A 12823-nucleotide genomic window follows, 5' to 3' on the forward strand; every position below is an offset into this window, starting at 1 on the left:
TCTAGGTGTCTAAGGGGAGGCAGTGGTGTGAAGCACTGTGGGGGAAGGAGGGAGGTGTGGCAGGGGAAGGGAGAGACCTGCATTAGGTCACAACCCTCCCCTCCCCAAAACCAAAACAGCCCTTCACAGAAGCCACAGCTCAGGAAAAGGTAAAGGAAAAACCCTGCACACATCACACTCTCAGGATCCCTGCCTGCCACACCATGCATGTCTACCTTTGCAGAGGAGACAGCCACAGAGACCAAGTCTAGGAGTTTAAACAGTCTCAGGCCACATCAGAGACTTGACTGGGGTTGGGGCCACCCACTATCCTGGGAACCAGACTGGTGCTTCCCCTACAGGGGTGAGTAGATAGAAACTCCAGGTTTCCAAATGATCCTACTGTACTCCACCCAGCTGAGGAGAGAATAATATTCTAAAACACTTTGGGAGGATTAGCTCTGGGTCAGGGAAACATACCCACCACTTTCCCTGAAATCTGAACAGCATCTCCACCACATGGGAGAACCCAGATAGCTGTACTTCCGATTCCACCTAATGCCCTTTCAGAAATAGGCTTTTGAATGAGTAAGATTAACAGCTGGCTGGCAGGTGAAGGCAGGCAGAGAGAACCCTGGGAACATGTGGAAGTTGCTGCCCAGCACAGGGCCCCATGCCACTAACAAACCACCCTTAGAATGCAGCAAGCCCCTCCAGTATGCAGTCAAGGCTTGTAGAGACAGACAGAAACTGTGGATGGTTTGGAGCTTCAAACAGGTTGCTGAAAGCCAAAGGAGAGTAGTTTCTACCATGGTTAGCACCTATTTATCACCCAGGAAACAAAAAATTGGCAGACAGAAGAGTCAGCTGCAGTCATCAAAAGAGCAGGATCCAAAGGGAACTCTGAGGAGGCACTGAGCTCTGCTGAGATGAACATAACTTCATACTTTTCTTATTTTCTTTTTATTTATATTCTTAATCTATCTGCTTTACTGATTATTTTAGTCTCTATTGTTTCTTTCATATATATATATATATATATATATATATATATAGTTCTCTTCTGTTTCCTACTCTATTTTTTCTTTCTCCCACTTGCTCACCTATCTTCCTTATTTTGTGTCTATCTACTGTTCTATAGCTTTTCTATTTTTTCCTTGTTTTCTAATATACAATTTCCCTTCCCATATTCTTTATTTCATTAGTGCTCTGCCCAGTCATATTCCATTTTCTTCCTTTTTTATCCTAGTACTTTTTTCTTTCTTTTCTTTTATAATTCTTGCGCTCTTTTCTCTTTCCTAAATCTCTTATTTTACGGTTGCTTTTGATGTTGTTGTAAGAACCCTCTGTATATATTTTTTTCTTTTATTTCTTGTTTCCTATTATTGTATTTTGTTGTGTTCTCTCTCAGCACCTCCACAAAAGCTCTTACAACATGGTCAGGGTTGAGCCTTTTAGTCAGTTCAGAGTGAGAGGAGATTCCATCCACAAATAGGACAACAACATTGAATACCAATAATAACAGGATAACCCAAATAACTCAAACAAGGCATTCCTACCACACCTCGCCTACGTGATCTAAAAGACTATCACTGGGTCCCACAAAACACGTGCTACATAAGACAACCCCTGAGAGGCAGAGCAGTTCCATCTAATACATAGAAATAAATACAAAGGAACAGCAAAAATAAGGAGAACAAAAAAATAACCCTCAAATGAAAGAATCTGAGCAAGGAATAGAGAACCTGCTTAAAGAAATTATGATAGAGCCGGGACTGGTTTGGCTCAATGGATAGAGCGTCGGCTTGGGGACTGAAGGGACCCTGGTTGGATTCCGGTCAAGGGCATGTACCTTGGTTGCGGGCATATCCCCAGTAGGAAGTGTGCAAGAGGCAGCTGATCGATGACTCTCTCTCATCAATGTGTCTAACTCTCTATCTCTCTCCCTTCCTCTCTGTACAAAATCAATAATATATATATATATATATATATTTTTTTTAAAGTTAAAAAAAAAAAAGCAATTATGATAGAAAACTTACCTAGCCTAGTGAAGGAAAAAGCCACTGACAGCCAGGAAACAGAGATAATCCAAATCAAAATAAGCCAAAAAGACCCTAAACTAGACATATCATACTGAAAGTGGTAAATGATAAAGACAAACAAAGACTCTAAAAGGTTGCAAAAGAGAGAAAGTTACCTAAAAGGAAGCTCCCATTAGACTATTAGCTCATTTCACTTCAGACCAGAATGAACTGATATACAGTATACAAAGTAATGAATACCAAGGGACTAAATCCAAGACTACGCTACTTAGCAAGGATATCATTCAAAATTAGAGGTGAAATAAAGAACTTACAAAAAAAAAAAAAAAAAAAAAAAAAAAAAAAAAAGCTAAAAGAGTTTATCACCACCAAAAAGCTAAAAGAGTTAATCATCACTAAACTGCAAAAAATGCTAAAGGGACTATTGTACAAAGAAGAAATATACAGAGAAAGGAACAAATACATAAAGACTAAAAATTGCAACAAACAAGTACCTATCCTATCTAATAAAGATGGAATACGCTAATTGACCCTCACGCTGTCGCAAAGATGGCAGCACCCACAGCCAATAAGACGGATACCGTATTTTCTGGCGTTTAAGACAACTTTTGAAACGAAAAAAAGTCAACCGAAAATCGGGGGTTGTCTTATTCGCCAAGTATATCCCAAAAACAGGCGAATATAGTCCTAAACCTATGATTTAACTGTAAAATTAGGGGGTCGTCTTATATGCCCGGTCGTCTTTTCGGTTGACTTTTTTTCATTTCAAAAGTCGTATTATACGCCGGAAAATACGGTAATTGACTGCCCCATCCTCAAACATAACATGCTCACACCCAATAAGGAGGGAATATGCTAACTGACTGCTACACCCTCCAAGATGGTGGCGCCCACAGCCACAACATTGTGGCACCCAGTCCCCTCAGTCCTGCCAGGGTGCCTGCCTCCAGAGTCCCCCAGTCCCCTTAAAAAACCAGCAGTCCAGGGCCGGCCTGATGCACAGGCAAGCCTCGGCTGTCAGCTGCCCAGCTGCCCAAGGCTGGCCTGAGGTACAGGCAAGCCTTGAATGGTGGCTCCCCAGGGCTGCCAGAGGCTCAGGTAACCAGGACCGGCAGAGGCTTGTGCTGCTGGCAGTAGCAGCAGCAGAGGTGTGACTGGGGCATCACCTTCCCCAATCACTAGATTGGCTCCCAACCTTGACGGCTCCTGGACTGTGAGAGGGGGCAGGCTGGATTGAGAAAAATCCCCTTCAGTGCATGAATCTTGATGCACCGGGGCTCTAGTCAGTAACAACCTTATATATAAATGGATTAAACACTCCAAACAAAAGACATAGAGTAGCTGAATGGATAAGAAACCATGAAACACATATATACTGTCTATAAGAGACTAACCTCAGAACAAAAGACTCATAGAGAATGAAAGTGAAGGGGTGGGAAAAAATTTTCATGCAAATGTACTTGACCCATCCAGCATGTGCAGAGGTATAAAGAACAACTTGCCTCTGCCATGACTTTATTCATCTCTCCAAGTTCTATTTTCTTAATCTGAATTTTAAAAATTATTTTACTTTGACACAGTCCCATTCATTTGTGTGTGTGTGTCTGTCTTTACTTCCCTTGCCTTTGGGATCAAGTTCATAACGTGTTCTCTAAGACTAAGGTCCATAAGCTTGGTACCTTTATTTTCTTCTATGAAACTTATTGTTTTGGGTCTTATATTTAGGTCTTTGATCCATTTTGATTTAATTTTTGTAGAAGAGGACAAACTAATCCAGTTTCATTCTTTTGTAGAAGAGGACAAACTAAGCCATTTAATTTAAAAATAAATTTATACTTTTAAAAATGACTTAATCAATCTAATAAGCTTACCGTTGTATACTCCTGGACTACATGCAAAGCACCTTACTTATAAAAATAAATTGTTGAGGAAAAAGAAAAAGAACTATTTTCACTAAACATATAGAATGTACCACAAATTATACACAGTGTTTCATTTAATCATCACAAAAAGCTAGAATTCTTATTGTGATGAAATTACGCCTAAAAAATATTTCACATTTCTCTTTAGTATAATAGTTGGGATTTTGAAAAACTGCATCAAGGTCTGTGGTCCTTCAGTTTCACCATGTCTGTTTCACTCAATTTCACTCAGAAACGAGTGAGCCAGATTATCCTATGCTAGAGGCTGATGCATGAAATTTGTGCGAAGGTAGGCCTTAAGCAGCCCTGGCTGCCTCGCAGCCCCACTCCCTGCCCATACCCGCCTTTGCCTGGCACTGCCCACGTCCACTACCCCACACCCCTGGTTGCTCAGTTCCATGGAGCCCCCCAATTGATCACCCTGTAGAGGGTGGCCTGGGCCTCCCTCTGGGGGGGCGGGGGGGGCGGGGAACTGATCATGGATCACTCCCCCACATCGACCACCCCACTGAGGGTGGTCTGGGCCTCCCTGTTTGGGGTGATTGTGGAGCCCGCTGATTGATCAGCCTGCTGGCCAGTGGCCTAAGCCTTCCTGCAGGGCAATCGTGGGGTGATGGTGGGCCCCCTGACCGATTGCATCACACAGGCCTTAGCTGGCCTGGCACCAGTGTGTGTTATAGCGTGGTCATCCGGAAGGTCATATGGACAGTCGTTCTATTCAGTCGTTTGGTTGATTTGCAAAGTGACTGAACAGAGGAACAACCAGTGGAACAACCAGTCACTATAAGCGCACTAACCACCAGGGGGTAGACGCTAAACACAGGAGCTGCCCTCAGCCCACAGGCCCCAGGCCAGCCAAGGCGGATGCCAGTAGGTGGGGACCCCAATTGCCCCACTAGTCACCCTGCAGATCAGCCCTGATCACCAGCCAGGCCTAGAAACCCTACCCGTGCATGAATTTCGTGCATCAGGCCTCTAGTTAAATATAAAGGTGACCCTAGCCAACTAGTACATGTGAGGTACAAAATTTATCAGAAGAAAACATAATAAAATTTGTTGTAAAAACATATTACATTCTGAACATATAATAAATGTTATTTCATATAGAGTGAAAATTATTATTCAAATGTTTGTTTTGCAAATTGTCATTTTAGGAGAAACATCAGGAAATCTTACCAGTGGCTATGTTTGGGTGGCAGGACAACAAGAGTTTTTACTGTGTGTTTATAATATTCAGAACTTACACACTGAGCATAGAATATTTTAGAAATAAAGGCCATTTTTAAAAAAAGCACATCTTACAATACTTTTATAAATTACTTTCTTTTACTAGTACATAACATTATTACATTATAATTTCTCTAAAATGTAACTGCACAAAGAACCAAGGACTTAGAAAGAAAATAGAACATTATAGGGAAGTACAAAGATGGAACTATATTCATTAATACTGATGCATTATATATCACATTTTACTTGTCCTAGAAGATGAGCACAGTGACTTTTAAATTAATATTTTGGTATAGTATTCAGATAGCAAAAAAGTTTAAGATAAGAAAAGTCAGGTAAATTGCCATATCAAATAAATTAGATAACTGGAAGAAATTTCAATTCAACAGAATCAAAGAAAGAATAAAGTTAAGAATGAAGAAATATCACACAAGGCAAGTTCATCATTGAGCTCTGTGGTCCACAGAAACATAAGGGGCAGCAAGCCACATATTTTCAGTGTTTTCCTTGATGATAAAAACATATTTCACCATTATTAATTTTGAAGGGCCTTATAAGAAAACATTTTATAGTCCAAAAGTCCTACACCTCATTAATTTGTTAAATACCAAGGAGCAACACATGGCTTCTATAACAAAATCCAGTCATGTAAATATTTATTCAAGTTTGTTACTGTCCAATATAATAATTATGATTTCACAAACCAATCAATAACTTGGATAAACTTAAATTGCTTTAAAAAAAAATCTTTATTTCATTCAATTTTCTAGTTGAATTAATGAAGCAAAAGCCAATTGATAGATTTCCTGAGGCTCAAAAAGTTACATTCTCTCTCCCTAGCCAGTTTGGCTCAGTAGATAGAGCATTAGCCTACAGCTGAAGGGTCCCAATTCAATTCAGGTCAAGGACACATGCCCAGGTTGCAGACTCCATCCCCAGTAGGAGATGGAGGCAGCACATCAATGATTCTCTCTCATCATTGATGTTTCTATTTCTCTCTCCCTTTCCCTTCCTCTCTGAAATCAATGAGAAATAAATAAATGTTTCCTTTTTTAAAAATAAGGTTATATTCCCTCAAAGAAATGAAAGTTAATAATATGTTTGAAACAAAGTACATTGCAAAGATAATTAGTCTAAAATGCTCAATTTAAAATCATTAGTCTGAATGCTAAATTTTTAAATCATGGTTCAAAAGTTTAAAATAAATTTAGAGATTAGCATTCGTAAAATTGATTTGCTGTGTATTACTGCACTGTCCTTTATATCCAGAATGTGATACAAATGCCAAACAAAAATGTAAATTGTTAAACAAGTACACTAATTTGAAGTATTAAATATACATTATATTTGGTATGGCAAGGTAACCTAGGTTTTAAGAAAAACGAATTCTGCCTGATTTTGAAAAATTATGGAATCTTTCTATCTCAGTTTACTTATTTATAAGCTAGAAATAATAATAGTATCTATGAGTTTCTATAAGGAACTTAAAGTTAACTAATGTAAAATACTTAAAACATTGTCTCAGAACTATTAGGTGATACATAGGTTTTCAATACTGTCTTCTACATAAATTACAAAGAAAGAAACACCTTGCCTGGCTGGTGTGGCTCTGTGGTTGAGCTTCAACCTATGAACCAGGAGGTCAGGGCACATGCCTGGATTGTGGGTTCAATTCCCACTAGAAGGCATGCAGGAAGCAGACATTTGATTATTCTCTCTGATCACTGTGTTTCTATCTCTCTCCCTCTTCCTTCTTTTCTGAAATCAACAAAAAATATATTTTTAGAAACTTGATGTACAACATGTAATTTGGTTTTAAAAATAAGTCCACACCCTATCCAGGTAACTCAGTTGGTTTGAGAGTAATTCTATGCATGAAAATGGTTGTGGATTTGATCCCCCATTATGCAACCTGTTGGTTTCTAATTGTGTGCACTGCAGGCAACCAGTTGATGTTTCTCTCACTTCAATGTTTCTCTCTAAAACATATCCGTATATAGAATAAAAAATAAATAAACCTATGTCCTATCTTATATGGAACAAAAGCTTGATTATATTAAGTCTGCCATGCTAAGAAAATAATGTGCTGATATGACATGATTCCTACCTCCTCCACCTTTGCTTTGACATTTCCTTCCATTTTTTTCAAATCATAGGTTTTGTTTATATAATAATAAAATATAAATATTTTAATGTGTGATTTTATTTCAAAATTTACAGAAAGAAACCACTTTTAATGATTTAATATTTCACAAATTCACTTATCAAAACACATTTTTAAAATTCAGTAACTATAGATATCTAAATAAAAATATTTCAATATTTAGGTTATTTTCTTTGAAAAAAGTAAAAACACAGAATGTTTTAAGTGAAAATGATTTTAAGGTACTAAGGGCCAAATTGTTCTTTTTTTATTATTTTTTATCCTCACCCAAGGATATTTTCCCACTGATTTTCAGAGTGCAAGAGAGGTGAAAAACAGAAACATTGGTTGCCTCCTACATGCACCCAGACCAGGGCCTGGGCCAGGGAGGAGCCTGCAACCAAGGTAATGCCCTAAACCAGAAGCAAACCAGGGGCCCTTCTGTCCACAGGCGGATGTTCTATCCACCAAGCCAAACCAGCTACAGCCCAAATTACCTTCTAAAAGGACCAAACCATTTGGTACAGAGCCTAATATCAGCATTTATTATCTGTATTGGAAGAAAATTGTTCATTAAATTCTTGCATATTTGCATGTCTTCAGAACAGAGATAGTATCTCCTTCTCAAGTCCCAAGCAAAGGGCAGGAATCTTAATAGTGCATTATAAAGTCAGATTTCCTCAGCTCGTGGTTCCTCTCCTGTAACATAACCCACAGAGTGTGCAGATTTCCGTCTGCACCCATTGGTGACACTTCCAAGGGTTTGGGGAATAAAAGAAACTGAATGAAATATGCTGAGGTTTGTGCTTCTTACAAGTGCTAAAGTAATGAAATCTTTTGACTCTGACTCAGAAGTCTCATGTCTTTTGAAAGCTTGCAACATAGTAGTACATAAGACATAACTTTATAAGATAAGGTTGGACCAACAATTACTATACAAACTAGTTATCAACCTAGAGAAAGGGGTGGGGTGGGGGGGTGAAGCAAATGCAAGATTTCTATAAAGAAAGGTGTCTACAAGTACCTAAACCACAGCCAGTCCCTTCAAGCAAATAAAGATCTAAGAAAGTTGGATTCCACCTGAACTCGATAGGTCTTTAATACTAGAGTTTATTGGTGCTAATAAAGGCATGGGATATTTAAACCATAGGAAAATAAGTTTGTCCGAGTTTCAGGAAAAGCAACTACTGCAAATATTCTTCTAAGAAGAAAAATGGATCTTGATCCAGCTTGTCAGGTAGATATCATATGTGGCAATCATTTGCTGGAGCATACAGTATCAAACTATAAAAGAAATTTGATATGAAATAGGTGATACAGCAAAGCAGGATGGTTTCTGGTCCTTCATTATGGTCTTCTACAATAGTTTCTCCTCTGAAAATTACTTAAATATTCTAAGAATCTTAGGAGGGAGGAGGGAAACAAAATAAGGTGGTTTCTACAGGACTGCGTCAGACCAAAGATTTTCATGAAACATAATTGCTACCATTTTGTGCTAAAACATAACATCTACTTTCAACACCAAGCATCATTTGTAAGTACAACTTGGAATGGTGGAATGCATCTGCTTTACTAGCGACTATACATAAAAAGCATCCTAGCTCAAGGGGAACATTTCGAAGTGTCAAATTTTTAAATTCCATGTGATTTCAAATACTTTGATATGATTTTGGTTCCTAATCTTTGATGTAAATTGGTTGCTATTTGCTTCATTGAACTATATCCAAGCTAAGTTGGTTTGGAATCTGCTATCTGGAATGGTATCAGGAAAGAAGAATGTTTTTGAAATAAAGATTCAAAGTCAGTTTTTGTTAAATTATACAGACTGTACTCCTCAAACAAAGACAAAAACTATTGGCCACTTTTTGTGTTGCCATCATATTTTGAACTTGTGTGTGTGTATTTCATACAATACATGCATGAAAATTTGTGCAAGGGTAGGCCTTCCTGCCCCTGGCTGCCAGCTCCGGCTTCCCTCTGGCACTCGAGACCTGGGCTTCCCTTCTCCAGCTGCTGGCAGGCACCTGAGACCCGGGGCTGCTTCCCTCCAGCCCTGGCTTCATCTGGAAAGACATCTGGAATGATGCATGGAAGGATGTCTGGTCTAACTAGCATATTACCCTATTATTACTAATATATATATTTATATACACACACACACACTGAGCGGCCAGATTATTATGATCTTTGAATGCATAATAATCTGGCCACTCAGGGTATATCCTATATAATAAAAGGCTAATATGCAAATTATCCGCTCGACCAGGAGTTCGACCAGCAGGCTGGCTGGACAACTGCCCATGTTCCCTCCCCCTGGCCAGGCTGGCTGGATCCCACCCATGCATGAATTCATGCACTGGGCCTCTAATACACACAGACACACACACACACACACACACACACACACACACACACACACACTGAGTGGCCAGATTATCATGTGTTCAGAGATCATAATAATCTGGCCACTCAGTGTGTGTGTGTGTGTGTGTATTCTTTTGTTTTGTTTTTTTTCAGCAACACTACTAAAGAGATGTTATTCTCTTCTAAAAGGGATAAATTATCATTATTCTGTGTAAAGAGACTATCTCCTGTATAGTTTATGGTTATCACCAAAGCCTTCAAAATGAATACTTCTTTAACATACATAAGAGGTGCCTCTTTAGAGCAGTATTTTATTCCTAGAAAGTTAATTTGACTAATATTCATTTTATTTGAGTACATGATTATTGATACCTGGTAATGACACTGCTTCTAAAAGTATTAAAAATTTGACTAGTTTATGGAATACTTATTCATTATCTCCTCCGTCAGTTTAATGTTCATTTTTCTATTACTTTGTCACTGGGACAAAGAATAAGTGTGTTTGAGACCTCACTCACTTGCATACAGAGGTTTCAGTTTTCAACATAATTTTGCCTACGATTAGTTTTAAAGCTTTCTTAAAAAAATATTTTGTAGATCCAATTTCCCTACAAAATTTCCAAGACTGCATAGAAACAATTACAATTTGGTAAGATTGGCAATTGTTTATAAAGGATTTGTTAATTGTGTATAAATATCCTCTAACATTTAATAAGTTTTTTAAAATAAAAATTTAAAAATAGAAGTCTTGTTGCTATTATTTTTGACTTTATGATTACTAGTGAGGTTGAACATATCATATTTGTGAAATGGTTCATTTTCATCTTATGTGAAATGGAGGTGATAATACAAGAAAACAGTACTTTATATAAGCAATTTGCTTCTTTCATTGCTTTCTTTTTGGTTTTAATAAGGACACAAATTCACTTCCTACCATCTTTCCTTTCACGGATGTCCCAAAGGATAGTAACTATCTGCTCTTACATGTAACCTTTAAAACTATTTCCAACCAAAAATGGTCCAAAGGAAAGAACTGTTTAGGAATTGTGATTGCTTAGAATGTCCATTTCAACACAGCTTATTATTGCCAAAGTTTCTTCAATCAAAGAAATGAATTAAATGCTGGGAAATCATTTCATTAGATTTAATAACCCCATCATTTGCTTTTGATTACACAATCTTATCTAATCATGTCAGTACTCGTGGTTTCCTTAGGTTGTTCCCTTAGGATATAATTAAATCTGGAATTCATGATTTGCAAATGCACTAAAAAAAAAATCTCACCTCATTTTATATGAAAGATTGTCTCATCAATATTTATCAGAAAGTGCTGCCTTCAAAGTAAGAGACTTGTTACAATTTTTTGTATAAATGAATACAAAAAGTATATATAGGGCAAATAAAAAATATAAAACACAACAGATACTAGTTATTTTCAGATACAAAAATAAAATATTTAAAGCATTTATTTAGGTTATACTCAGGGATAGGAACTGTTTTACTTATTTATTCCTGACATCAGGATCATGTTATCCGCTTGTGTTTCAAATAGACCAGATTAAACTGGACTACTAGTATTGGGAATTTTCTCTCTTTAAAGTTTACCCAGCAATACATCAATTCAGTAGAAAACAGGCTTTGTAACTAATAACTAAAATAAAATTTTACTTATTAGACAGTAAGTCTAATTGTTAAAGCCACAACACCTAGCCACTGAATGCCATCACTCCAGAGAATGGATGTGTTTAATGTGTGTGAACAATGCATAGTATCTGCAAATAATGACAAAGCAAAGATAAATAACACTTCCCCTGTAATGTAAGCTCAGCCTGTTATTCAGATTAGCTTTTCAAGGGCCAGAGCGACCTCTTTTCTCTTAATTTTGAATTTTTTTGAATACCAAATATTATTTCCTATTCAAATCCGGGAACATGTCATTAGGAAATTTCTAATAAAAGTCTCCCAGCTCTTTCATCCTGGTTCTGCTTTCTCTCTGTGACCACTGTTGCCTGATTAACACATCTGTATCAGCTGGTTGGCTTTCTCCATCTCTGGCAATCCCTTAGACATCCTATATAGTAAAAGGTTAATATGCAAATTGACCCTAACAATGGAACCACCAGAACGACTGCTCGACCAGTCACTATGAGGCACGCTGACCACCTCTTGGTCCCTTTCCTAGGCTCACAGGTTCCGATTGCCCGATGGCAAATGGGTAACTGAGATGGGTGGCAGCAGGTCTGGGGAGCAGGCAGAATGGCCCACTTCTCGGTCCCTTCCCCTGGCTGTCAGGCAATGTGGGGTGGGTTGCAGTGGGTGGCAGGGCTGGCTGTAGGCAGCCCGAGAAGATGGTCCTGTTTGCAGGCGAGGCCTAGGGACTGTACGACTTAGGCCTGATCCCTGAAGGTCTCAGACTGCGAGAGGGTGCAGACTGGACTGAAGGATCCCCCTACACCCCCTCAGTGCAGGAATATCATGCAAAGGGCCTCTAATATGCATAGAAATTTGATGAGACAGACAGCAAGATAAATGCCAATAACACATAACTATTTAGGTTAGTAGAAACCAAAAATATATTTGAAAACTTCCAGAAGGAAATAAATAATCAAATATGAAGCATGATGAAATTTGGCTTATTAATGAAAGTGAATCAAGATTCTCATTAGGTTTAAATTTTGAGCAAATAGCCCTATCAAAGAGTAAGTGGCTCATTCCCATTAGCAGGCAAGTCATTTAAAAAAAAACAAAAACAAATACTTTCATTTCTCTTTGCATTACATCTTTTATAGTTCCCATTTATTCCTCAACCCCCCTATAAATCTCATGTATGTGCTTCCCTTCTACTGTGATTGCTGTGAGCTTTTTTTGAAATCCTCGCCTGAGGATATATTTATTGTTTTTTATTTTTATTAATATTCTTTTAAGAAGAAGGAAGGGCAGGGGGAAGGCTAGAGCAAGAGGTAAGAAACATGGATCAGTTCCCTCCCATATGTGTGGTGACCAGGGATCGAGCCCACAACCTTTTTGGTGTACAGGACAACAGCCCAACCAACTAAGCAACCTGGACAGTATTGTGAGCCAATTTTAATGTCTCAGTCATAGAAATTCACATCCTGATTATTGACAAAATCAGAAGATTTACC

General features: G+C 38.1%; 1 protein-coding gene across 28 annotated transcripts in view; it reads right to left on the reverse strand.

The window, feature by feature from the left end:
- PARD3 (par-3 family cell polarity regulator) overlaps positions 1–12823 on the reverse strand; it is a 562402-nt gene that overhangs the window by 326976 nt on the left and 222603 nt on the right. The window lies entirely within an intron of this gene.

The sequence above is a fragment of the Pipistrellus hanaki genome, assembly GCF_964339955.1.
Source record: "Pipistrellus hanaki genome assembly, chromosome: 1".
NCBI lineage: Eukaryota > Metazoa > Chordata > Mammalia > Chiroptera > Vespertilionidae > Pipistrellus > Pipistrellus hanaki.